The 26,457-nt window shown below is 44.1% G+C and overlaps 1 long non-coding RNA gene across 1 annotated transcript in view; it reads left to right on the top strand.

Annotated features, from left to right (window-relative positions):
* Positions 1–384: 384 nt before the first annotated feature.
* Positions 385–26,457, top strand: part of LOC134902501 (uncharacterized) — a 109,375-nt gene continuing 83,302 nt past the window's right edge. The window contains exon 1 of the long non-coding RNA XR_010175737.1: positions 385–550. This is a non-coding gene — a long non-coding RNA (uncharacterized LOC134902501). The remainder of the gene's footprint in view (positions 551–26,457) is intronic.

Genomic DNA, 26,457 nt, shown 5'->3' with positions numbered 1-26,457 from the left:
ATTTCCTGCTGCGATCAACTTGGAATTACCCCCATTCTTCTTTTTTAAAGATTTCTGATATAGTATAACAGTTTGCAGCCTGCACGTTAGGTGGTTTATACATAGATCTATGGATTAGCATTGGATGCTTGTGTTCACTTTTTTATATGCTAAAATTGGTTTTAGTTTTATATATTTTTTATATTATAGCATATTCAATAATTGATGAGTTTAACATGGTTTTTTTTTCAATATTAAGGTTTTATTTTTTAGAGCATATCACGTATTGTGCATTGATGATTTTATGGGCACTGTATATGAATTATTGTTTGTGTGTTTTGTTTCAGTGTCTCCTAGGCAACCGAGCCGGGTTCCATGATGTCACATCCGCCCGGCTGTGGGCAGCTGATGGGACCGCGGGAGTACAGCGGGCGGTCAGGCACAGTGTTACCATGATCACCAGGCCGGGTCCCGTCGCGTCACTTCCGCCCCGCCGCCGGAAGCCAGAAGCGTCAGACCGGAGCCGCGGGCAACGTGTCGAGGATGCACGCTGGTGGGTGAGGTCCACGGGGTAAGTGGGGTATTTATTGTTCACATGTTACACTGTTTAGATTGTTCTGAGGAAGGGGAGCACGTCCCCGAAACGTCAACTCGTTTGCTAATACAACATTCACCATTTTCACCAGACTCCAAGTGCCGCCTCATTTTTTTGTGCATTGGTATTGTGGGGTAGCCCCCCGGGAGGAAGGCACAGGAGCAAGGTACTTGTTTGCCATTCTTGGAGTGCCGGAGGTTCTACGTGGGATACATATATATATATATATATATATATATATCTCACATCAAACAAGCAGCAGCACTCGGAGGCTTTATCATGGTGAAAAATCAAGTGTGAAATTTAATCCATATCACAGCAAGGCCTTGCTGTGATATGGATTAAATTTCACACTTGATTTTTCACCATGATAAAGCCTCCGAGTGCTGCTGCTTGTTTGATGTGAGATATATATGCAATATTTCCAGAGGGCACCGGAGCTAAGCAACGCTGAAGGGTGAGTGCCGGTCCAACAAACAGTATATATATATATATATATATATATATATATATACAGTGGTCGAAGTGAAAATTTTGAAGTGGGGGTATGCAAAAGTCAAGGATGTAATTATGCGGGCGCCCTCCAGAAAAAGGGGCGTGACCACCCAAAAAGGGTGCGTGGTCACTCAATAGGGGGCATGTCCCATGTAGTAGAACCCCTTATACTATCTTGTACTGGTGCCCCTTTCACATTATAGCACACTGAATGAGCTGAAATTCACATTATAGCACACTGAATGAGCCGAAATTCACCTTATAGCACACTGAATGAGCTGAAATTCACATTATAGCACACTGAATGAGCTGAAATTCACATTATAGCACACTGAATGAGCCGAAATTCACCTTATAGCACACTGAATGAGCCGAAATCCACCTTATAGCACACTGAATGAGCCGAAACTCACCTTGTAACACACTGAATGAGCCGAAATTCACCTTGTAGCACACTGAATGAGACGAAATTCACCTTGTAGCACACTGAATGAGCCGAAATTCACCTTGTAGCACACTGAATGAGCCGAAATTCACCTTGTAGCACACTGAATGAGCCGAAATTCACCTTGTAGCACACTGAATGAGCCGAAATTCACCTTGTAGCACACTGAATGACCCGAAATTCACCTTGTAGCACACTGAATGAGCCGAAATTCACCTTGTAGCACACTGAATAAGCCGAAATTCACATTGTAGCACACTGAATGAGCTGAAATTCACCTTGTAGCACACTGAATAAGCCGAAATTCACATTGTAGCACACTGAATGAGCCAAAATTCACATTGTAGCACACTGAATGAGCCGAAATTCACATTATAGCACACTGAATGAGCCAAAATTCACATTGTAGCACACTGAGTGAGCCGAAATTCACATTATAGCACACTGAATGAGCCGAAATTCACATTGTAGCACACTGAATGAGCTGAAATTGTGACAGCAGGGACAGCCAGAGTGACGACAGGGAGAGAGACAGTGACGACAGGGAGAGAGAGACAGTGACGACAGGGAGAGAGAGATAGTGGCGACAGGGAGAGAGATACAGTGACGACAGGGAGAGAGAGACAGTGACGACAGGTAGAGAGAGACAGCGACGACAGGGAGAGAGAGACAGTGACGACAGGGAGAGAGACAGTGACGACAGGGAGAGAGAGACAGTGACGACAGGGAGAGAGAGACAGTGACGACAGGGAGAGAGACAGTGACGACAGGGAGAGAGACAGGGAGAGAGAGTGACGACAGGGAGAGTGACGACAGGGGGAGAGACAGGGGGAGAGAGTGACGATAGGGGGAGATACAGGGGGAGAGAGTGACGACAGGGAGAGAGTAACGACAGGGAGAGAGTGACGACAGGGAGAGAGTGACGACAGGGACAACAGGGAGAGTGACGAGAGTGACGGCAGGGAGAGTGACGACAGGGGGGGAGAGAGTGACGACAGTGAGAGTGACGACAGTGAGTGACGAGAGTGACGACAGGGAGAGTGACGACAGGGAGAGAGAGTGACAACAGAGAGACAGTGACGACAAAGAGAGAGAGACGGGGAGCGAGAGAGAGAGACGGGGAGAGAGAGAGACGGGGAGAGAGAGACGAAAGTGACGACAGGGAGAGAGTGACGACAGGGAGAGAGAGACGACAGTGACGACAGGGAGAGAGAGACGACAGTGACGACAGGGAGAGAGAGACGACAGGGAGAGAGACGACAGGGAGAGAGACGAGAGGGAGAGAGAGTGACGACAGGGAGAGAGAGTGACGACAGTGACGACAGGGAGAGAGAGACGACAGTGACGACAGGGAGAGAGAGACGACAGTGACGACAGGGAAAGAGTGACGACAGGGATAGAGTGACGACAGCGATAGAGTGATGACAGAGAGAGTGACGACAGAGAGAGTGACGACAGAGAGAGACAGTGATGACAGGGAGAGACAGTGACGACAGGGAGAGACAGTGACGACAGGGAGAGAGTCAGGGGAGAGACAGGGGGAGAGAAAGTGATGACAGGGACAGTGACGACAGAGGGAGAGTGACGACAGGCAGAGTGACGACAGTGACGACAGGGAGAGTGACGAGAGTGACGACAGGGAGAGTGACGACAGGGAGAGAGTGACGACAGTGACGACGGAGAGAGTGACGACATTTACGACAGGGAGAGAGTGACGACAGTGACGACAGGGAGAGTGACTACGGGGAGAGTGACTACAGGGAGAGTGACGACAGAGAGACAGTGACGACAGAGAGAGACAGTGACGACAGAGAGAGACGGGGGAGAGAGTGACGACAGGGAGAGAGTGACGACAGTGACGACAGGGAGAGAGTGACGACAGAGGGAGAGTGACGATAGTTGTGACCCTGAATGGCTCATATAGGGGTAATAGACCTAATATAATACTATATATTGTGAACATGACCAGTTTATAATTTAAATATATATATATATGTGTATTTTTATACAGCTACTATTGATAAACTATTATAAAAGTGTGGTACTGTATTTAGTGTTTGACAATGTTTAATGTGAGGCGGGAAAAGCACTTGTCTCGCGACCCTCCGTCAGAGAGTTAGCATGTACCTATGCCTTGCTTGGGTAGCACGAGACAGGACTATTGAGGGGTGTCTCGCGACCTGAGCGGGAAAGAGGACTGCTCTCGAGACCCCTGAAATGAGTATAAAAGAGGGGATCACCGCGCCTCAGGGATACTGGTGTGCCTCTCTGGTGAGCATAACTTCTTTCTCTCCCTGCCCTGCGGTCAAAGAGCTGTGCTGTAAACATTCAGCGGGAGCAGGGGAGAAGAAGGAGACTCAGTCCGGAGAAAAGGTACCAGAAGATTGGACAAGAAGAGCGGCATGAAGAGGAGGATAAGCGGCTCAAGCTGTGCCAGAAGGAGAAGACAAGAATTGGGCTGCCACGGAGAGCGAGAAGAACAGCCGGAGAGGAGAAGGTGACCGAGGTGGAAGAGGGTTAACATCGCGGTACATCATGGTAAGATTACCCACCTTAGACACTAGTACATCCAGCGTCGCCCAGTTGCTCCAAGCCGCTGCTATCTGCTGTCATTGAAGCCACTTGGGGGAGTCGCCTCTGATGCGATCCTCGTCAGCCGGAGCCGCCCACCGCAGTGACTTTACCTTCAAAGCCGCCTCCTGAGCTCCGACAATAGGAGCCGCCTCCGCTGCTCCCACTGCCCGCTGGCTCCGCCCCCCGCAGTGACTTTACCTTCAAAGCCGCCTCCTGAGCTCCGACAATAGGAGCCGCCTCCGCTGCTCCCACTGCCCGCTGGCTCCGCCCCCCGCAGTGACTTTACCTTCAAAGCCGCCTCCTGAGCTCCGACGATAGGAGCCGCTTACGCTTTCTATCATATTCAGCTGGAGTTGCTCGGTATTCCAAACTCCCATTATAAGCCATCTCCCCAGCAGCGTGTGTCAGAGCTACCCCCTCCTATACCTTGGCCTGCCTGCGCTTCACACCGTATCCCCTATAGTGTATATACTGCATCCACGGTCTGTTAGTAGTACCTTCCCCCGAGGCGGTTTCCTCCCGGCTATAGGCAAGGACAGCATTCGATCCAATGGTAGTCATAACCATTTACAGGTTTCAAGTGGCCGCCAATGAGAGAAAAGAGGGGAGTGGCCAGTATTGAACTTCAAAGGCAATGAGCAGGAGTTCATTGTGAAGACAACTAAGGTCTGTTAATTACTACCTATTGCTTACTATATATATATATATATCTACCGCAAGGGACAGAAGACAGGAAGCTCAGAATGTCAGTTAGGGTACTGTAAACCTTTCAACTTTTTACCAACTCCAGATTGGAACTTATAAACTTCATATGAAGGGAAGTTCATTTATAAGAAATTATCTGCAGTACATCTATGGAGTCATTAGCTCGTATAATACCCGTAACAAAGTAATAGTAATTCTGGTCCTACAAGGATTATCTATATATATCTATATACTTAACCCCTGATACGTAAACACAGCATTTCGAACAAGTGGATAATTATAGCTGAATACAGGGCCTGTGACAGCTAGTGGGGAGGAAAGGAAATAACATCTCTACTGGAATGTATCACCTCCGTTGAAACAGTTATGTATTTGGATACAATAGTTTCCTAGTGTTGCAGAACAGGAAGCCAGTGATACAATTAGTTTCATCTGGAACATAACACCTAATAGGGATACGTTTAAATGGAATAAGTTACATTCAGCTATTTGAAGAGCTATTAACAGGATTACACACCCTGGTTGGAGGAAAACGACTAGGAAAGGAGAAACTATATATCTATATATAGATATATAGACCATCAGCATAACTAGTATACCTGAATATAAATTGAAGAAGAGTCTACAGATAGATATATATGCATATATATAAACAAAGACAGGACTGAGACAAACTCTCATTCATCTGATGTTGTATAATGCTGTAATGTATTAATATTATTAGTATGAGAAAGGATAAATATACAGTATATTAATGAGTTATGTTGTAATGTGAAAACGGTGATTATATACATGTAAAATATAGTTATTTATTTTATTCCGGTGATTTTATGATAATTGAGTTGACTATATGTTTGTTGGTAACTCAATATATATTTATTTATATATATATATATAAAATTCTACTTATACTAAAAGGCATTTATTGAGTGGTGATTACTTACCTGATTTGAAGGGTATAGAAGAGAATCGTAAAACTAGAAAGTAAGGTGGTAACTGTAAGATATAACAACACAACAGTTTGTTAAGGGTTTTTTTCCCAAATTTACCCCGTCAAGATAGAATAATATCTAACATAAAATTGGGTGGAGGCACTATTATATGAGGTGATAAGAAAGTAACTCTAAAGAAAGATTCACGTAATAAGGGTTACATAATGGAGGCACTGCTGCTGAGATCGAATATGGAGTGCATAAATGGAGAGGATATATATAACTGGGGTAAGAGGAAGAGGGTAGATATTAAGTGTAGTGTGGGTATTGGAGGAAATTTACTAGATATATCTGATGAGGAGGTACTTAAAGAAGTGAATAAATGGTATGGAATTAAGGACCCACACATATGTGATAAATGGAGAGGTAATTTGGGAACAATATGTGCTGTATTATTAACTAACAGTAATGAATTGGATCCATCCTTAATTCCTGCTAACATTATGCTAGAGAACGTTCCAGGTAGAAGATTGAAAATTATTTGGCCTATGATTCCCCAAGATCTCAGTGAAGAAGCCCCAGTAGAGTGTGATAGTAGAACAGATGTAGGAGAAGGAGGGAATATAGGAGGTAGTTATCCTATAGCTGGAGAGCCAGAAACAGACATTCCTAGAGGTGAAGAGGGTACGGAACAGAATGTAGATGCAGTTATGGACAAAGTAGTTAGTCATTTTGAAAGATGGCACTACGAGGGAGGATATAGAAGGTTAAGAATATTTTCGGGAATTATGCCAGTACCTGCAGGAGAGGAAAACTATGATACCTGGAAAGAAACAGCTACGCAACAGTCGGAAGAATGGCGATGCCCCGAACACATAAAAAAACAAAGGATTGTTGAGAGTTTGAGGGGTCCAGCTATGGGCATTATCCATGCTACAAGAAGAAGTCATCCAAACTCCACCCTAAAAGATTACTTTGAGGCCTTAGATTACTCATTCGGAACACTAGAGGATGTTGGTGATATTCTGGCAAGATTGAATCATACCTATCAAGAACCAAATGAATCTCTTACTAAATATATCTATAGAATAAATAAAATCCTGTATAAGCTATTGGACAAAGGGGGAATAGAAGATAAAGATATAGATGAATGGAGGATGAAACATCTTTTGCGTGGAGCTCTTACCAACAATCCGGTAGCACAGAGATTAAGATGTAGTCTGGCCAAGAGTCCTCCTTTCACGTTAGGAGAATTGATTAAGGAAGTGAAATTGGAGGAAGTACAGATTGAAAATAGAGAAAAAAGTGTGAAACGTGTCAAAGTAGTATTGCCGACAGCCGAAAATAATTTAGCATCTGAAAAATTATATAAATTAATGGAAGAACAAAATAAGAAACTAGATCAATTGATTACTCTACAAACCAATCTATCAGTTCCACCTGCTATAACTCCTCTGGGAAGAGGAAGGGGGATTAATAGGAGGAATGATAATAGGACTAATTACAACAACTTCACCTGTTATAATTGTGGACAGTTTGGTCATCGAGCTTTTGAATGTAGTCAAGGAGGAAGTATACGAAGGAACACCTCTAGGGTAGAAAGATCTTCAACGCCGACGGAAAACGCCAACGGGACGCCGATGAACCCCGCATCGATGCCCAACTTATAAAAGTGTGTGCAATGGGGGGTACCCAGTGGTCTAATATAATTCCAGATGGGATTATAGGAAAGGCTCCAATGGTACAAGCAATTATTGATGGACAGCCCTGCAATGTATTACTGGATAGTGGATCCCAAGTATCTATTATTTTTGAGAGTTGGTACCAGCAGCATTTATCCCACCTTCCCATTTTAGCATTTGACGGATTAGTAATATGGGGGTTAAGCAATCAAAAATACCCGTATTTAGGATATGTTGTTACACAAATTGAATTCACCGTGGATTCAGGAAGTCCTAAGCATACATTCCCATTTCTGGCTCTCGTTTGTCCTGATCCTCCTTCTGATCAAGGGGTGGTATCTGTTATTGTAGGGACCAATTCCCATTTATTCCGGACATTATCTGATTGGTGTATGGAGCAAGCAAGACTTCAGGATGACATTCCGAACCCAGATGTCTGCAATGTATATGGAATAACAATGAAGGTGTCGCCTCCTTTGATAGTTCCAGAAGTTAATATACCATACTCAGTAGATGATGAAACTTTTCTAAATAAATTGAAAAATTGCTTCTTAGGCAGTGATATTTCACAGGTAGAAAGAGACCAACTATTGCAACAACTCATTCATCGTGAATCTGTGTTTTCAGTTGGAGATTGGGATTTAGGGACCGCTACCGGCATTAAACATAGAATTAAACTACAAGATGAGAGTCCATTTAGAGAACGGTCTCGGCGATTGGCTCCTGCTGATTTTGATGACGTTAGGCAGCATTTGAAGCATCTGTTGGAGAATAACATCATTGCTGATTCTGAAAGCCCCTACGCCTCGCCAATTGTAGTAGCTAGAAAGAAAAACGGAGATATCCGTTTGTGTATTGATTATCGTACCTTGAATAATCGGACTTTAGTGGATCAATATACTGTCCCTAAAATAGAAGAAGCATTGGACTGCCTCCAAGGAAGTAAATGGTTTTCCATTCTGGATCTCAGATGTGGGTATTATCAAATTCCGATGCATCCAGAAGATCGCGCCAAAACTGCATTCATTTGTCCCATTGGCTTCTTTGAATTCCTGAAGATGCCCCAAGGAATTAAAGGAGCCCCAGCTACTTTCCAACGCACCATGGAGCAAACAGTTGGGGACATGTGCTACAGAGAAGTGATTGTCTATTTGGATGACATTATAGTATTTGGTAAGACCCTAGAAGAACATAATGATAGACTCTTGAAAGTTTTAGACAGATTACAACAACGTGGGTTGAAGTTATCAATAGACAAATGCAAAATGTGCCAAAGTACAGTGACCTATCTAGGCCATGTCGTGAATCGAGAAGGAATATCCACTGACCCTGGCAAAGTGGAGGCTGTAAGAGGATGGTCTCGACCCACAAAATTAAAAGATCTACGCTCTTTTTTGGGATTTTGTGGGTATTATAGGCGATTTGTACCAAATTATTCCAAAATAGCTAGGCCACTCACTGACTTAACCAAGGGATATCCCCCTGTAGGAAGAAACCAGGCTGGTTAAAGTGCTATTTATCAAAAATCGTACTTTAAGACACAAGATAATTTTGGTGATAGATGGACGCTAGAGTGTGAAGCCGCGTTTCAACAACTGAAGTCTTGTTTAACACAATCGCCGGTACTAGCTTACGCCAATCCAGAGTTGCCTTATGAAGTACACATTGACGCTTCTTTTGAAGGATTGGGGGGAGTCTTGTATCAAACACAGCAGAATAAATGCCGACCTATTGCTTATGTCAGCCGAGGATTATCCAATAGTGAAAAAAACTATGCAGTGCACAAACTTGAATTTCTTGCACTTAAATGGGCAATCGTTGATAAATTCCATGACTACTTGTATGGGGCCAACTTTTCCGTCCATACTGACAACAATCCGCTTACCTATATAAATACAACAGCCAAATTAGATGCCACTGGTCATAGATGGTTGGCTGCATTATCCAACTATAATTTCACCTTAAAATATAAGCCTGGAGTTCACAATACCGACGCTGATGCTTTGTCTAGAATTCCCCATTCACCAACTACCAGCGACAATGATGACTGGGTGGAGGTACCTGCACCCGCACTTAGTAGTCTATGTCAGCAGATTTTAACCATAAACACATCAACCAAGGCAACTGTTTGCACCCTGGGAGCATCCGAAACCGCCCTTCCCTCCATGTACTGTTGGATAAATAAAGCCGAAATAAAACATCTGCCCATGATCACCAAGGAACAACTGAGACTGGCACAACGTCAGGATCCCACTATATCAGTGATAATCAAGTATTTGCAGACAGGTCATTTAAACACCAGTTTCAGTTCTCTGTCCAATTCTCTAAAGACATTGATACAACAAAGAAAGAAATTACTATTTCGACAAGGAATATTGTATCGCAAGACTCTAAGAGCTAATGGAGGAGTAAAATTTCAATTGGTCCTACCTGCAGTATTCGTTCCTTTAATTTTATCCTCATTACATGATCATCATGGCCATGTAGGCTATGATAAAACACAAGCACTTATAGCTGATAGAATGTATTGGCCTCTAATGAATGCCGAAATCGCACAATACTGCAAACAGTGTCGAAACTGCATTTTACGAAAAACCTTACCTATGCATGCAGCTCCATTAGTAAATCTAAGTAGTACTGGACCATTAGAACTGGTATGCATTGATTTTTTATCCTTTCAAGGACCTAATGGACAAGACAGCAATGTACTAGTGGTAACCGATCACTTCACTAGATACGCTCAAGCCTTTGTGACCCCAAATCAAAAAGCTATAACCGTCGCTAAAACCCTATGGGAAAAATTTTTTGTTCATTATGGGCTACCAGCCAGGATTCACACGGATCAGGGACGTGACTTTGAAAGTAATCTCATTAAAGAGCTATGTGAATGTTGTGGGATACGGAAGTCACGTACCTCTCCCTATCATCCCCAGGGAGACCCTCAGCCTGAAAGGTTCAACCGAACTCTATTGAACATGTTGGGAACCCTGGATCATAAATCCAAACTGCAGTGGAAACATCATATAGTTCATCTTGTTCATGCATATAATTGTACCAAAAATGAGGCCACTGGGTATTCCCCCTATGTGCTTATGTTTGGGCGAGAAGCCCGATTACCAATCGATATTAGTTTAGGAATATCTCCCCATAAGGTAAATTCATCCTCGCACACTCAATATGTCAGGAAACTCAGAAAAGAACTGAATGAAGCTTTTGAAGTTGCTACACTGGCCTCTAAGAAGCAAGGAGAAAAGAATCAGAGACTGTACAATCAGAAAGTAGTTGAACATATACTACTCCCAGGGGATAGAGTACTCCTTAGAAGACTTGGAATGCCAAAACGTCAAAAATTAATGAATAGGTGGCGTGAGACTCCTTACCGAATTGTGGAAAAACTACCTGATATTCCAGTGTATAGACTTACTTCAGAGAAAGGAGATGGACCCCTACTCACCTATCACAGGCATCACTTGTTGCCTGTTGGGCAGGATGTATATTTTCCAGATGAAATAGAAATGAAAAATAGCCATGAACTGAAGAATAGTAAACAGATACCTTCGGATCCTTCACTTATGTTATTAGAAGAAAGCTGTGTGGATGAATTTCCAACAACCGACCTAGGGTATTTCTATAGTCATGAAAGTCCAGAAAGTACGTCCTGTGAAGAAGAAGTTCCATTACCTCCTGTATTCAACGACATATCGGCCCCAGTGGAAGAAAATACAGCTGTTGAGGATGATTGGAGTGACTCTAATGATAGTCCTATTCTAGATACACAAGGAAGTGACTTAATTACTCTTTCTCCTACTATGGAAACCCCAGTAGTTGGGGGAGAAAGATGCAGTCCTAGACCGCAAAGACTGCGTAGACCTCCCAATATTTTTACTTATGACCAGTTAGGATATCCAACTCATCAACCCCTAATTCTTCAGTCTAATATCGTACATAGTTGGCCTTATTTTGGATACACTGAATAGATGAGAAATCTAAATAGTTAGAGTATACTAAGTCTCTAAAATGTTATATATAATAAAACAACATAGTTGTATAGTAGAATATTGTGGTGATCTTTAAAATAAAATCAAGACTCCGCTAGGGGGTTGGTATTTTTCAGATCACCAGGGGGAGAAATGTGACCCTGAATGGCTCATATAGGGGTAATAGACCTAATATAATACTACATATTGTGAACATGACCAGTTTATAATTTAAATATATATATATATATGTGTATTTTTATACAGCTACTATTGATAAACTATTATAAAAGTGTGGTACTGTATTTAGTGTTTGACAATGTTTAATGTGAGGCGGGAAAAGCACTTGTCTCGCGACCCTCCGTCAGAGAGTTAGCATGTACCTATGCCTTGCTTGGGTAGCACGAGACAGGACTATTGAGGGGTGTCTCGCGACCTGAGCGGGAAAGAGGACTGCTCTCGAGACCCCTGAAATGAGTATAAAAGAGGGGATCACCGCGCCTCAGGGATACTGGTGTGCCTCTCTGGTGAGCATAACTTCTTTCTCTCCCTGCCCTGCGGTCAAAGAGCTGTGCTGTAAACATTCAGCGGGAGCAGGGGAGAAGAAGGAGACTCAGTCCGGAGAAAAGGTACCAGAAGATTGGACAAGAAGAGCGGCATGAAGAGGAGGATAAGCGGCTCAAGCTGTGCCAGAAGGAGAAGACAAGAATTGGGCTGCCACGGAGAGCGAGAAGAACAGCCGGAGAGGAGAAGGTGACCGAGGTGGAAGAGGGTTAACATCGCGGTACATCATGGTAAGATTACCCACCTTAGACACTAGTACATCCAGCGTCGCCCAGTTGCTCCAAGCCGCTGCTATCTGCTGTCATTGAAGCCACTTGGGGGAGTCGCCTCTGATGCGATCCTCGTCAGCCGGAGCCGCCCACCGCAGTGACTTTACCTTCAAAGCCGCCTCCTGAGCTCCGACAATAGGAGCCGCCTCCGCTGCTCCCACTGCCCGCTGGCTCCGCCCCCCGCAGTGACTTTACCTTCAAAGCCGCCTCCTGAGCTCCGACAATAGGAGCCGCCTCCGCTGCTCCCACTGCCCGCTGGCTCCGCCCCCCGCAGTGACTTTACCTTCAAAGCCGCCTCCTGAGCTCCGACGATAGGAGCCGCTTACGCTTTCTATCATATTCAGCTGGAGTTGCTCGGTATTCCAAACTCCCATTATAAGCCATCTCCCCAGCAGCGTGTGTCAGAGCTACCCCCTCCTATACCTTGGCCTGCCTGCGCTTCACACCGTATCCCCTATAGTGTATATACTGCATCCACGGTCTGTTAGTAGTACCTTCCCCCGAGGCGGTTTCCTCCCGGCTATAGGCAAGGACAGCATTCGATCCAATGGTAGTCATAACCATTTACAGGTTTCAAGTGGCCGCCAATGAGAGAAAAGAGGGGAGTGGCCAGTATTGAACTTCAAAGGCAATGAGCAGGAGTTCATTGTGAAGACAACTAAGGTCTGTTAATTACTACCTATTGCTTACTATATATATATATATCTACCGCAAGGGACAGAAGACAGGAAGCTCAGAATGTCAGTTAGGGTACTGTAAACCTTTCAACTTTTTACCAACTCCAGATTGGAACTTATAAACTTCATATGAAGGGAAGTTCATTTATAAGAAATTATCTGCAGTACATCTATGGAGTCATTAGCTCGTATAATACCCGTAACAAAGTAATAGTAATTCTGGTCCTACAAGGATTATCTATATATATCTATATACTTAACCCCTGATACGTAAACACAGCATTTCGAACAAGTGGATAATTATAGCTGAATACAGGGCCTGTGACAGCTAGTGGGGAGGAAAGGAAATAACATCTCTACTGGAATGTATCACCTCCGTTGAAACAGTTATGTATTTGGATACAATAGTTTCCTAGTGTTGCAGAACAGGAAGCCAGTGATACAATTAGTTTCATCTGGAACATAACACCTAATAGGGATACGTTTAAATGGAATAAGTTACATTCAGCTATTTGAAGAGCTATTAACAGGATTACACACCCTGGTTGGAGGAAAACGACTAGGAAAGGAGAAACTATATATCTATATATAGATATATAGACCATCAGCATAACTAGTATACCTGAATATAAATTGAAGAAGAGTCTACAGATAGATATATATGCATATATATAAACAAAGACAGGACTGAGACAAACTCTCATTCATCTGATGTTGTATAATGCTGTAATGTATTAATATTATTAGTATGAGAAAGGATAAATATACAGTATATTAATGAGTTATGTTGTAATGTGAAAACGGTGATTATATACATGTAAAATATAGTTATTTATTTTATTCCGGTGATTTTATGATAATTGAGTTGACTATATGTTTGTTGGTAACTCAATATATATTTATTTATATATATATATATATATATAAAATTCTACTTATACTAAAAGGCATTTATTGAGTGGTGATTACTTACCTGATTTGAAGGGTATAGAAGAGAATCGTAAAACTAGAAGGTAAGGTGGTAACTGTAAGATATAACAACACAACAGTTTGTTAAGGGGTTTTTTCCCAAATTTACCCCGTCAAGATATAATAATATCTAACATAAAATTGGGTGGAGGCACTATTATATGAGGTGATAAGAAAGTAACTCTAAAGAAAGATTCACGTAATAAGGGTTACACAGTGATGACAGTAACGACAGGGAGAGTGACGACAGGGAGAGTGACGACAGTGACAACAGGGAGAGTGACGACAGTGAGAGTGACGACTGTGACGACAGGGAGAGTGACGAGAGGGAGGGTGACGACAGGGGCAGTGACAGTGACGACAGGAACAGCAGGGAGAGAGGTGACAGCAGGGGAACATTACCTTAATTGTTGCTGGCAGCAGTGAGTTGGCGCCGGGCGGCTGGTGAGCGGGGCCGGCGGCCGGCTGGTGAGCGGGAGCAGCGGGCGGATGGTGAGCGGCGTGCGCGGGCGGCTGGCAGCGGTGAGCGGCTGTGAGCTAATACAGCGCTCTACATAGCCGTCGGCCGCCACGCAGGGACGGGGAGCACCATGTGCAGCAGGATGGCCACTTCCCTCGCCTCCTGCTGCACTTTCTGGGCTCATTTCCGGGTCAGTGGAAGAAGTGGCGGTATACCATACCGCCGTATACAGCCCCACTTCGACCACTGTATATATATTTATTTATTTATTTAGAGATAGATATAAATATAAACAGGGAACCACCGCACTCACCATACCCAGGAATGGGGTGCACACCTGCACTCATCACACCCACACGTGGGTGTAGTGGACTGTGACCACATTGCTTAACTAATATTATACCAAGAGCCCAGCACTCACCTTAGTAAGCTGACTCATAAATATGTATGTATATATGTATATATATATATATATATATATATATATTTTATATATATATATATATATATATATATATATATATATACTGCTCAAAAAAATAAAGGGAACACTTAAACAACACATCCTAGATCTGAATGAATGAAATACTCTTATTAAATACGTTGTTCTTTACATAGTTGAATGTGCTGACAACAAAATCACACAAAAATTATCAATGGAAATCAAATATATTAACCCATGGAGGTCTGGATTTGGAGTCACATTCAAAATTAAAGCGGAACAACACACTACAGGCTGATCCAACTTTGAGGTAATGTCCTTAAAACAAGTCAAAATGAGGCTCAGTAGTGTCTGTGGCCTCCACGTGCCTGTATGACCTCCCTACATCGCCGGGGCATGCTCCTGATGAGGTGGCGGATGGTCTCCTGAGGGATCTCCGCCCAGACCTGGACTAAAGCATCCGCCAACTCCTGGACAGTCTGTGGTGCAACGTGGCGTTGGTGGATGGAGCGAGACATGATGTCCCAGATGTGCTCAATTGGATTCAGGTCTGGGGAACGGGCGGGCCAGTCCATAGCATCAATGCCTTCGTCTTGCAGGAACTGCTGACACACTCCAGCCACATGAGGTCTAGCATTGTCTTGCATTAGGAGGAACCCAGGGCCAACCGCACCAGCATATGGACTCACAAGGGGTCTGAGGATCTCATCTCGGTACCTAATGGCAGTCAGGCTACCTCTGGCGAGCACATGGAGGGCTGTGCGGACAAAGAAATGCCACCCCACACCATTACTGACCCACTGCCAAACCGGTCATGCTGGAGTATTTTGCAGGCAGCAGAACGTTCTCCTTGGCGTCTCCAGACTCTGTCACATCTGTCACATGTGCTCAGTGAGAACCTGCTTTCATCTGTGAAGAGCACAGGGCGCCAGTGGCGAATTTGCCAATCTTGGTGTTCTCTGGCAAATGCCAAACGTCCTGCACGGTGTTTGGCTGTAAGCACAACCCCCACCTGTGGACGTCGGGCCCTCATACCACCCTCATGGAGTCTGTTTCTGATCGTTTGAGTAGACACATGCACATTTGTGGCTTGCTGGAGGTCATTTTGCAGGGCTCTGGCAGTGCTCCTCCTGTTCCTCCTTGCACAAAGCCGGAGGTAGCGGTCCTGCTGCTGGGTTGTTGCCCTCCTACGGCCTCCTCCACGTCTCCTGATGTACTGGCCTGTCTCCTGGTAGCACCTCCATGCTCTGGACACTACACTGACAGACACAGCAAACCTTCTTGCCACAGCTCGCATTGATGTGCCATCCTGGATGAGCTGCACTACCTGAGCCACTTGTGTGGGTTGTAGACTCCATCTCATGCTACCACTAGAGTGAAAGCACCGCCAGCTTTCAAAAGTGACCAAAACATCAGCCAGAAAGCATAGGAGCTGAGAAGTGGTCTGTGGTCACCACCTGCAGAACAACTCCTTTAAGGAGGGTGTCTTGCTAATTGCCTATAATTCCCACCCGTTGTCTATTCCATTTGCACAACAGCATGTGAAATTGATTGTCAATCAATGTTGCTTCCTAAGTGGACAGTTTGATTTCACAGAAGTGTGATTGACTTGGAGTTACATTGTGTTGTTTAAGTGTTCCCTTTCACTTTTTTGAGCAGTGTGTGTGTATATATATATATATATATATGCGTTTGCACGGCTGCAAAAAGTAGCTAGTGAGCGATCAACTCGGTATGACCCCCATAGTCAAGTCTGTAGGTCGGCACACAAGGATACTGTTAGTAGCAAATAATGCAATATGCACTCACAAGGCTTTTTCAATGTTTCGGAGTCTAGCTCCTTTATCAAGAATAAACATTAGTTACAAAGTGAAACATTTACAAAGAACAGTGCTTACCCCCCGTGCCCGCTAGTTCCGGTGCCATCTCCCGCCCGCGGGCCCGGTGACGTCATCTGTTGTAGGTCCACCTATCAAAGTAGACAGTGTACATAATCACCATAGAAACAAATAAACCAAAACACCACATGTGTATTGCTATATTTATTTTATTTATTATTATTTATTAGCAGTTTCTTATATAGCGCAGCATATTCCGTTGAGCTTTACAATTATAACAACAGTTATAGAACAAAACTGGGCAAAGACAGACAGACATAGAGGTAGGAAGGCCCTGCTCGCAAGCTTACAATCTATAGGGGAATAGACATTGATACACAAGGATTGATGCTACCTGTTGCATAATGGTCCACCAGATTGCTAGGTTCTTAATGGGTTGTATTATATGATCACCCGGCAATGTTGGAAACAAAATGGGAGGTTATGTGGACTGTACAGAGAGGATGTAACTGGATAGGGAAGCATTGAAGGTTATGTGGGTGGGTCTGGAATTTGGTAGGCTTGTCTGAAGAGATGAGTTTTCAGGGAATGTTTAAAGGTTTGGAGACTAGAGGAGAGTCTTATTGTGCGTGGGAGGGCAATCCACAGAGTGGGTGAAGCCCGGGTAAAGTCCTGTAATTTTGAGTGGGAACAGGTAATACATGTGGAAGAGAGACACAGATCTTGTGCAGAGCGGAGAGGTCTGGTAGGGAGATATTTTGAGATGAGTGAGGAGATGTATGATGGTGCAGTTTGGTTAAAAGCCTTGTATGTAAGTAAAATTATTTTATATTTAACACGGTAGAATACAGGTAACCAATGGAGGTACTGACAGAGCGGATCAGCAGACGAAGAACGTCTAGCGAGGAAGATTAGCCTTGCAGCTGCATTTAAAATGGATTGTAGTGGTGAGAGCCTATGTTTGGGAAGACCAGTTAGGAGACTTAGAATAATCAATGCGGGAGATGATGTGTGCATGGATTAGATTTTTTGCAGTGTCTTGTGTAAGATAAGGGCGTATTTTGGATATGTTTTTTAGGTGCATGTAACATGATTTAGAGACAGATTGAATGTGTGGAACAAAGGACAGTTCAGAGTCAAGGGTGACACCTAGGCAGCGATCTTGTGGGGTAGGGAAGATAGTCGCATTGTCAACAGTTATGGAGATATCAGGTTGGTAACTACTCTTGGCTGGTGGGAAAATAATTAATTCTGTTTTGGAAATGTTGAGTTTGAGGTGGCGAGATGACATCCAAGATGAAATAGCAGACAGGCATCCAGTGACACGAGCCAATACAGATGATGATAAATCTGGGGAGGATAGGTAGATTTGAGTATCATCAGCGTACAAATGATACTGAAATCCGAAGGAACTGATTAGTTTACCAAGAGATGAGGTATAGATTGAGAACAGCAGAGGACCCAAGACTGAGCCTTGAGGTACTCCAACTAATAGAGGTAGAGAAGAAGAGGTAGAATCAGAGAAGTGAACACTGAAAGAGCGATTAGATAGGTAGGATGAGAACCAAGTAAGGGCTGTGTCCTGAAGACCTAGGGATTGTACTGTTCGTATGAGAAGAGAGTGGTCAACAGAGTCAAAAGCAGCAGAGAGATCTAGAAGAATAAGGATGTGTAATGGCCTTTCGATCTAGCAGTGACTAGATTATTTACTACTTTGGTCAATGCTGTCTCTGTGGAGTGTTGGGCACGAAAGCCTGACTGAAGTGGGTCCAATAAGTTGTGGGAGTTAAGAAAGTGTGTAAGCCGAGTGTAGGCAAGTCTCTCAAGTAACTTGGAGGGACCTGGTGGCTGAGAAATGGGACGGTAGTTAGAGAGTGTGTTTGGGTCAGAGTTGTGTTTTTTTAGAATGGGAGTAATCACTGCATGTTTAAACAGAGAAGGAAAGATACCAGTAGAGAAAGAGAGAGATTATACATTTTAGTTAATCTATACCGATCTCAATATAAGGACTGCATAATGACTATTACACAGTATTAATTGTTAGTTTTTTTAATACTGCACCACATGATTAAAACACATCATAATAATAAACGTTGTATCATTATAATATATGTCAAAAGCTACATGTACCGAACAGATGTCCAAATATAGCAGTGCCATGTAAGATAAACATGAAAAAATACTAATAGTAAAAGTAAGACATACCAATAAAGCTATATTTTAAACCAGTGGATATATTGTAAAATCTTAGTAAACAATATAATACAGACTACCGGAAAAAAGAGAATCATTAATTAATGTCTATAAAAAGGACGAGAAAGATATCTGTTCATTTAAACCAAACGGTTGAACTGTCTGTAAAGTGGAAATCCACTTAGTCTAACGTTGGAGTAAAATCCGTCCTCTATAACTACCTCTTGGGTTAGGGGGTACCCAATCGATCATCTTATATTTAATAGAAGACAATGGGCGTTGGTACTCCTTAAAATGCCGGGCAACGGGTTGCTCGGAACCCTTGCCATCCAGGTCGGCCCATATACTGGAACGGTGCATGGCAATACGTTCTTTTAATTGCCTGATAGTTTTCCCTACGTTAAGTTTTCCGCAGGGACATCGAATATAATATACAACATATTTACTGCTACAAGTCTAAGGATGCTTAATGAAGAACTTTCTTCCAGATATTGGGTGGCCAAAGGTGTTACATGTCTCCAATCCATTACATGTCGTGCACCCTACGCATTTGTAATTCCCAGGCTTGCGACTTAAGAAATGTGTAGGTTTAGGGACATGGGGGGTCAGTCTGACCCGATCGCTCGTTCCCTAGCGATTGCCTCTGCCTGATTGACAGGCAGAGGCGGTCGCTGGGCTGGAGGGGGCGGCACGGCGGCGTCTGGTCGCCATTTTGGGGGTGCGGTCCGGCCAAGGCAGGCATGGCCGGACCGTGCGGGGGGCAGGCCGCAGCGGCTGTGTGACATTACACGCAGCTGCTGCGACCAGGGGCAGCGAAGAGGTTCTCTCGGCCAGCCACAGGAGCTGTGCTGGCCGGGAGTTACTCCTCAAATGCAAAAGCATTGCAATGCTTTTGCACTTCTGCGGGGGGGGTGGGGGGTGGCACTGATATGCGGGGCGGACTAGCCCTGTGCTGGGCGTCCCCCCGCATGTCTGAGTGCCTGACCAGAGCTGTGCTAAATTTAGCACAGCTACGATCAACTCGGAATGACCCCCTTGGCCAGAAATGTCATTGTGGACCACCATATTTTTTATATTTCTTCCACATTTGTAAGAGGGTAAAATATTGGTGCCACATAGAGATGGTAAATTCTTATCTTGATTGACTATCGACCATGTTCTCCTAGCTGTATTTAGAATGTGTTTGCTGATAGTAGAAAAATCCTGTGTCCAAACTATTCTGTTTTGTTCTTGTTTCTTGGTAACCTTAGTAAGGGATTCTTGTCTATTCAACGAGAACACCCTCTGTTTGGCTTTCTTTAGAGCCGACAGTTGGTATCCGCTGTGTAAAAATTTTTTCATCATCTCGTCAATCTTAATCTCAGCGTCCACTGGATCACTGCATATGCTCAATGTTCTTAAAAAGAAAGGTAATCCCCTCTTGGAAGGGTGAGGGTGGTGACTATTCCCATGCAGAATGGTATTTCTGTCTGTCTCTTTACGGAAGATTGTGGTAACGAACTTCTGGTCCTCTGAAAGTTTAATTAGGACATCTAGAAAATGTATTTCTTTACGACTACAGGTATAGGTGAACTTAATTAAAGTATCCATCAGATTGATGTTAGTCATAGTGGTTTCAAAGAGATCCTGGGAACCCGTCCAAAGCAGAAAGATGTTATCGATGTAGCAGCAATAGCTGTATATATGGTCTGAAATAATATGATCTGAAAAAAATAAATCCTGTTCAACTTCATACATGAAAATGTTAGCCAGACTCGGAGCTACTCATGACCCCGTCGCAACTCTGGACCATTGTAAAAATAATCTTTTGTCAAAAATGAAGTAATTACGTGACAAGGCTAAGTCCAAAAGCTGAATACATTTTTTTTATATCAGGACCCTCATATTGTCAACTACTGGATAATGCTCTATTAATTGCAGACAAACCTCTCGAATGTGGTATATTTGTGTACAAACTTATGACGTCGATTGTACACATCAAGCAATCTCTGGGAACCGATTTCAACTCCTGCTGCTTGAGTATAAAGATGTAGTATCTTTAAGGCAGCTAAATTGTTGTTTTACAATAGGCTTCAAATACCAGTATTGGTATTGTGAAACGGTGTAAAACCGTATTGTGAAACGGTGTAAAACAACAAGTCTCTTGCAGCAATTATAGGCCTTCCGTGTGGTTTCACTGCATCTTTGTGAAGCTTTGGGATAGTATACAATACCAGAATCTTAGGCCACTGTTGTACAAGGACATCTCTGGTCTCGCTGGTGAGATGTAGATGTAGATATATATGGGATGTAGTTATGATCCCGACGTAATTACGTGAGGGTCCTGTTTGTCAATTTCAGCTCGGCCTTCAATACAATCGTCCCCAGCATCCTCCACCCCAAATAACTTCGCCTAGGGGTCCCAGAAGCTACCTGTTCCTGGATAGTAGACTTCCTGACAGATAGGACGCAGGTGGTGAAAGCAGGGGAATTCACCTCTCAAGCGCGGTACATTAGTACAGGGGCCCCTCAGGGTTGTGTCCTCTCACCCCTGCTCTTCTCCCTGAACACAAATGACTGCACCTCAAAGGCGCAATCAGTAAAGGTCATCAAATTCACCGATGACACCACCGTCATCGGCCTCATCAAGGACAGGGACGAATCGGCCTATAGACGGGAAGTAGACCGGTTGGCCCAGTGGTGCGTCCACAACAACCTTGAGCTCAACCCCCTGAAAACTGTTGAGATTATAGTGGACTTCAAATCAGCTAATGCACCTCCGCTAATGATTGCTGACAGTGTGGTATCGCTAGTGGATTCCTTCAAGTTTCTAGGGACCACAATCTCCCGGGACCTTAAATGGGGGTTCAACGCTGATGCCACTGTCGGGAAAGCGCAGCAGAGGTTGTTGTTCCTCAGGCAACTAAGGAAGTTCAATATGCCACAGATGCTTCTGCTCCTCTTCTACTCCGTGATTGTATATTCGGTACTGTGCTCCTCGATACTGGTATGGTACAGCTCCGCCAGCGCATGGGAAGAGATACAGGCTCCAAAAGGTGGTCAGAACCGCAGAAAAGATCATTGGGGCCAACCTTCCCTCAGTCCAGAACCTGTACCTGTCCAGAGCTAAAAAAACGGGCAACAAAGAAAGTAAAGGACCAGCTACAACCCGGCCACAGCATGTTTAACTTGCTTACTTCAGGCAGGCGTTGCAGGGCCATCCCCGCCAGAAGCTTCAAAAGTTTCTTTCCCCAAGCGGTCCGCCTGCTGAACTCCTGAACATTGACTAACTAGACGTACATGTAACTAACTTGTGTCCCTACGGTATAACTATTTGTATGACTTTACTCCCCCCCCCTCCCCCCTCCTCCCCACCTGCTTATCTGTTACCTACTTGGCTGTTGTGTAGCAGACTGAAGACAAATTCCTGGTATACGCAAGTATACCTGGCCAATAAAGCTAATTCTGATTCAGGATCCCGGCGGTCAGCATACCGACACTTGGATCCCAGCCACCAGAATGCAGGCAGGGTGCCCAGGACTATTCCTACTCATGGGTGTCCACGACAACCATAAAGTGTGAATAGAACCTGTGGCGAGCACAGCGAGCCCGCATCATGGCGAGCACAGCGAGCCCACAAGGGGCTTTGCTGCACTCGCCCCCCCTTCGGCACTCTGGTGGACAGGATCCCAGCATCGGTATGCTGACTGCCGGGATCGCGACCGCAGGTCACCCGTACGCAACATATATATATATGTGCAGTGGATCCTCGTGTGTGTATAATAGGGTTCATTTTTAATTTGCCCATTTGTGATCATTTCTCTCTCATGCACCCGTAAGCTTATTTACTTTTAACCTGGGTCAGCTGCTGTTTAGGTGTGCTGGTGACTGTCTCACTTTGAAAGCCAGAAGTCAGTTGGCAGGTGAGCTTTAAACAAGGTAAACACACTTATGTAGTTGTGTTGGTGACTATCTTACCTTTTAAAAGCCATAAGTGTGGCAGGTAAGCTTTAAACCAGGTAAGCACATTTTCCCCTATGAGACAGCAGTAGCCAGGTCCCTAAAAAATCTATGTAAAAGTTTATGTGATAGAGTAGGACTTGCGGTGAAATGGGTCCTGTGGAGTTGGCCGCAAGCTTACATGCATTGTACAATTCATAAACCAAAACCCCATTGTTTATTCAGATGTATCCTAAAGCATTAAGGTGAATGAAGCTGCCAATGAGAGTGCAGGGTTCTCTGTATATGTATATTTGAGTTTGGTGATCACAGCCCACCACACCCCGACCTAGGGGTGGGGAGTACATGACTGCACCCCTCTCCTGGGAATGGGGAGTACAGTGGATCCTCGTGTGTGTGTGTATATATATATATACAGTTGTGCTCATAAGTTTACATACCCTAGCAGAATTTGTGATTTTCTGGCCATTTGTCAGAGAATATGAATGATAACTCACAAACTTTTCTTTCACTCATGGTTAGTGGTTGGGTGATGCCATTTATTGTCAAACAACTGTGTTTACTCTTTTTAAATTATAATGACAACAGAAACTACCCAAATGACCCTGATCAAAAGTTTACATACCCCAGTTCTTAATACCGTGTATTGCCCCCTTTAACATCAATGACAGCTTAAAGTCTTTTGTGGTAGTTGTGGATGAGGCTCTTTATTTTCTCAGATGGTAAAGCTGCCCATTCTTCTTGGCAAAAAGCCTCCAGTTCCTGTAAATTCTTGGGCTGTCTTGCATGAACTGCACGTTTGAGATCTCCCCAGAGTGGCTCAATGATATTGAGGTCAGGAGACTGAGATGGCCACTCCAGAACCTTCACTTTATTCTGCTGTAGCCAATGACAGGTTGACTTGGCCTTGTGTTTTGGATCATTGTCATGTTGGAACGTCCAAGTACGTACCATGCGCAGCTTCCGAGCTGATGAGTGCAAACTTTCCTCCAGTATTTTCTGATAACATGCTGCATTCATCTTGCCATCAATGTTGACCAAGTTTCCAGTGCCTTTGTAGCTCACACATCCCCAAAACATCAGCGATCCACCTCCGTGTTTCACAGTAGGAAAGGTGTACCTTTCACCATAGGCCTTGTTGACTCCTCTCCATATGTAACGTTTATGGTTGTGGCCAAAAAGTTCAATTTTGGTCTCATCACTCCAAATGATTTTGTTCCAGAAGTTTTTAGGCTTGTCTCTGTGCTGTTTGGAGTATTGTAAGCGGGATGCTTTGTGGCATTTGCGTAGTAATGGCTTTCTTCTGGCGACTCAACCATGCAGCCCATTTTTCTTCAAATGCCTCCTTATTGTGCATCTTGAAACAACCACACCACTTTTTTTCAGAGAGTCCTGTATTTCAGCGGAAGTAATTTGTGGATTTTTCTTTGCATCCCGAACAATTTTCCTGGAAGTTGTGGCTGAAATTTTTGTTGGTCTACCTGACCGTGATTTGGTTTCCACAGAATCCCTCATTTTCCACTTCTTAATTAAAGTTTGAACACTGCTGATTGGCATTCTCAATTGCTTGGATATCTTTTTATATCCCTTTCCTGTTTTATACAGTTCAATTACCTTTTCCTGCAGATCCTTTGCCAATTCTTTTGCTTTCCCCATGACTCAGAATCCAGACACGTCAGTGCAGCACTGGATGTAAGATGCAAGGGTCTTTCAGGAGTCCAGAAACTCACTGACCTTTTATACACACACACTGATTACAAGCAAACAGATCACAGGTGAGGATGGTTACCTTTTAGTAGCCATTCAAACCCATTTGTGTCAACTTGTGTGCATGTTATCAGGCCAAAATCTCCAGGGTATGTAAACTTTTGATCAGGGTCATTTGGGTAGTTTCTGTTGTCATTATGATTTAAAAAGAGTAAACACAGTTGTTTGACAAAAAAAATGGCATCCGCCAACCACTAACCATGAGTGAAAGAAAAGTTTGTGAGTTATCATTCATATTCTCTGACAAATGGCCAGAAAATCGCAAATTCTGCTAGGGTATGTAAACTTATGAGCACAACTGTATATACACTGCTCAAAAAAATAAAGGGAACACTTAAACAACACAATGTAACTCCAAGTCAATCACACTTCTGTCAAATCAAACTGTCTACTTAGGAAGCAACACTGATTGACAATCAATTTCACATGCTGTTGTGCAAATGGAATAGACAACAGGTGGACATTATAGGCAATTAGCAAGACACTCCCAATAAAGGAGTTGTTCTGCAGGTGGTGACCACAGACCACTTCTCAGCTCCTATGCTTTCTGGCTGATGTTTTGGTCACTTTTGAAAGCTGGCGGTGCTTTCACTCTAGTGGTAGCATGAGACGGAGTCTACAACCCACACAAGTGGCTCAGGTAGTGCAGCTCATCCAGGATGGCACATCAATGCGAGCTGTGGCAAGAAGGTTTGCTGTGTCTGTCAGTGTAGTGTCCAGAGCATGGAGGCGCTACCAGGAGACAGGCCAGTACATCAGGAGACGTGGAGGAGGCCATAGGAGGGCAACAACCCAGCAGCAGGACCGCTACCTCTGCCTTTGTGCAAGGAGGAACAGGAGGAGCACTGCCAGAGCCCTGCAAAATGACCTCCAGCAAGCCTTAAATGTGCATGTGTCTACTCAAACGATCAGAAATAGACTCCATGAGGGTGGTATGAGGGCCCGACGTCCACAGGTGGGGGTTGTGATTACAGCCAAACACCGTGCAGGACGTTTGGCATTTGCCAGAGAACACCAAGATTGGCAAATTCGCCACTGGCGCCCTGTGCTCTTCACATATGAAAGCAGGTTCTCACTGAGCACGTCTGGAGACGCCAAGGAGCACGTTCTGCTGCCTGCAACATCCTCCAGCATGACCGGTTTGGCAGTGGGTCAGTAATGGTGTGGGGTGGCATTTCTTTGGGGGGCCGCACAGCCCTCAATGTGCTCGCCAGAGGTAGCCTGACTGCCATTAGGTACCGAGATAAGATCCTCAGACCCCTTGTGAGACCATATGCTGGTGTGCTTGGCCCTGGGTTCCTCCTTATGCAAGACAATGCTAGACCTCATGTGGCTGGAGTGTGTCAGCAGTTCCTGCAAGACGAAGGCATTGATGCTATGGACTGGCCCCTCCCATTCCCCAGACCTGAATCCAATTGAGCACATCTGGGACATCATGTCTCGCTCCATCCACCACGTTGCACCACAGACTGTCCAGGAGTTGGCGGATGCTTTAGTCCAGGTCTGGGAGGAGATTCCTCAGGAGACCATCCGCCACCTCATCAGGAGCATGCCCAGGCATTGTAGGGAGGTCATACAGGCACGTGGAGGCCACACACACTACTGAGCCTCATTTTGACTTGTTTTAAGGACATTACATCAAAGTTGGATCAGCCTGTAGTGTGTTTTTCCACTTCAATTTTGAGTGTGACTCCAAATCCAGATCTCCATGGGTTATTAAATTTGATTTCCATTGATAATTTTTGTGTGATTTTGTTGTCAGCACATTCAACTATGTAAAGAACAAAGTATTTAATAAGAATATTTCATTCATTCAGATCTAGGATGTGTTATTATAGTGTTCCCTTAATTTTTTTGAGCAGTGTGTATATATATATATATATATATATATATATATATATATATACAGTATATAGGGTAAAGGCACTGAGGGGGAGATACAGAGAGGGGGGGGT

Source organism: Pseudophryne corroboree, chromosome 1 (genome assembly GCF_028390025.1).
Source record: "Pseudophryne corroboree isolate aPseCor3 chromosome 1, aPseCor3.hap2, whole genome shotgun sequence".
In the NCBI taxonomy this organism is placed as follows: domain Eukaryota; kingdom Metazoa; phylum Chordata; class Amphibia; order Anura; family Myobatrachidae; genus Pseudophryne; species Pseudophryne corroboree.
This window is presented reverse-complemented; position numbering and strand designations above follow the sequence as displayed.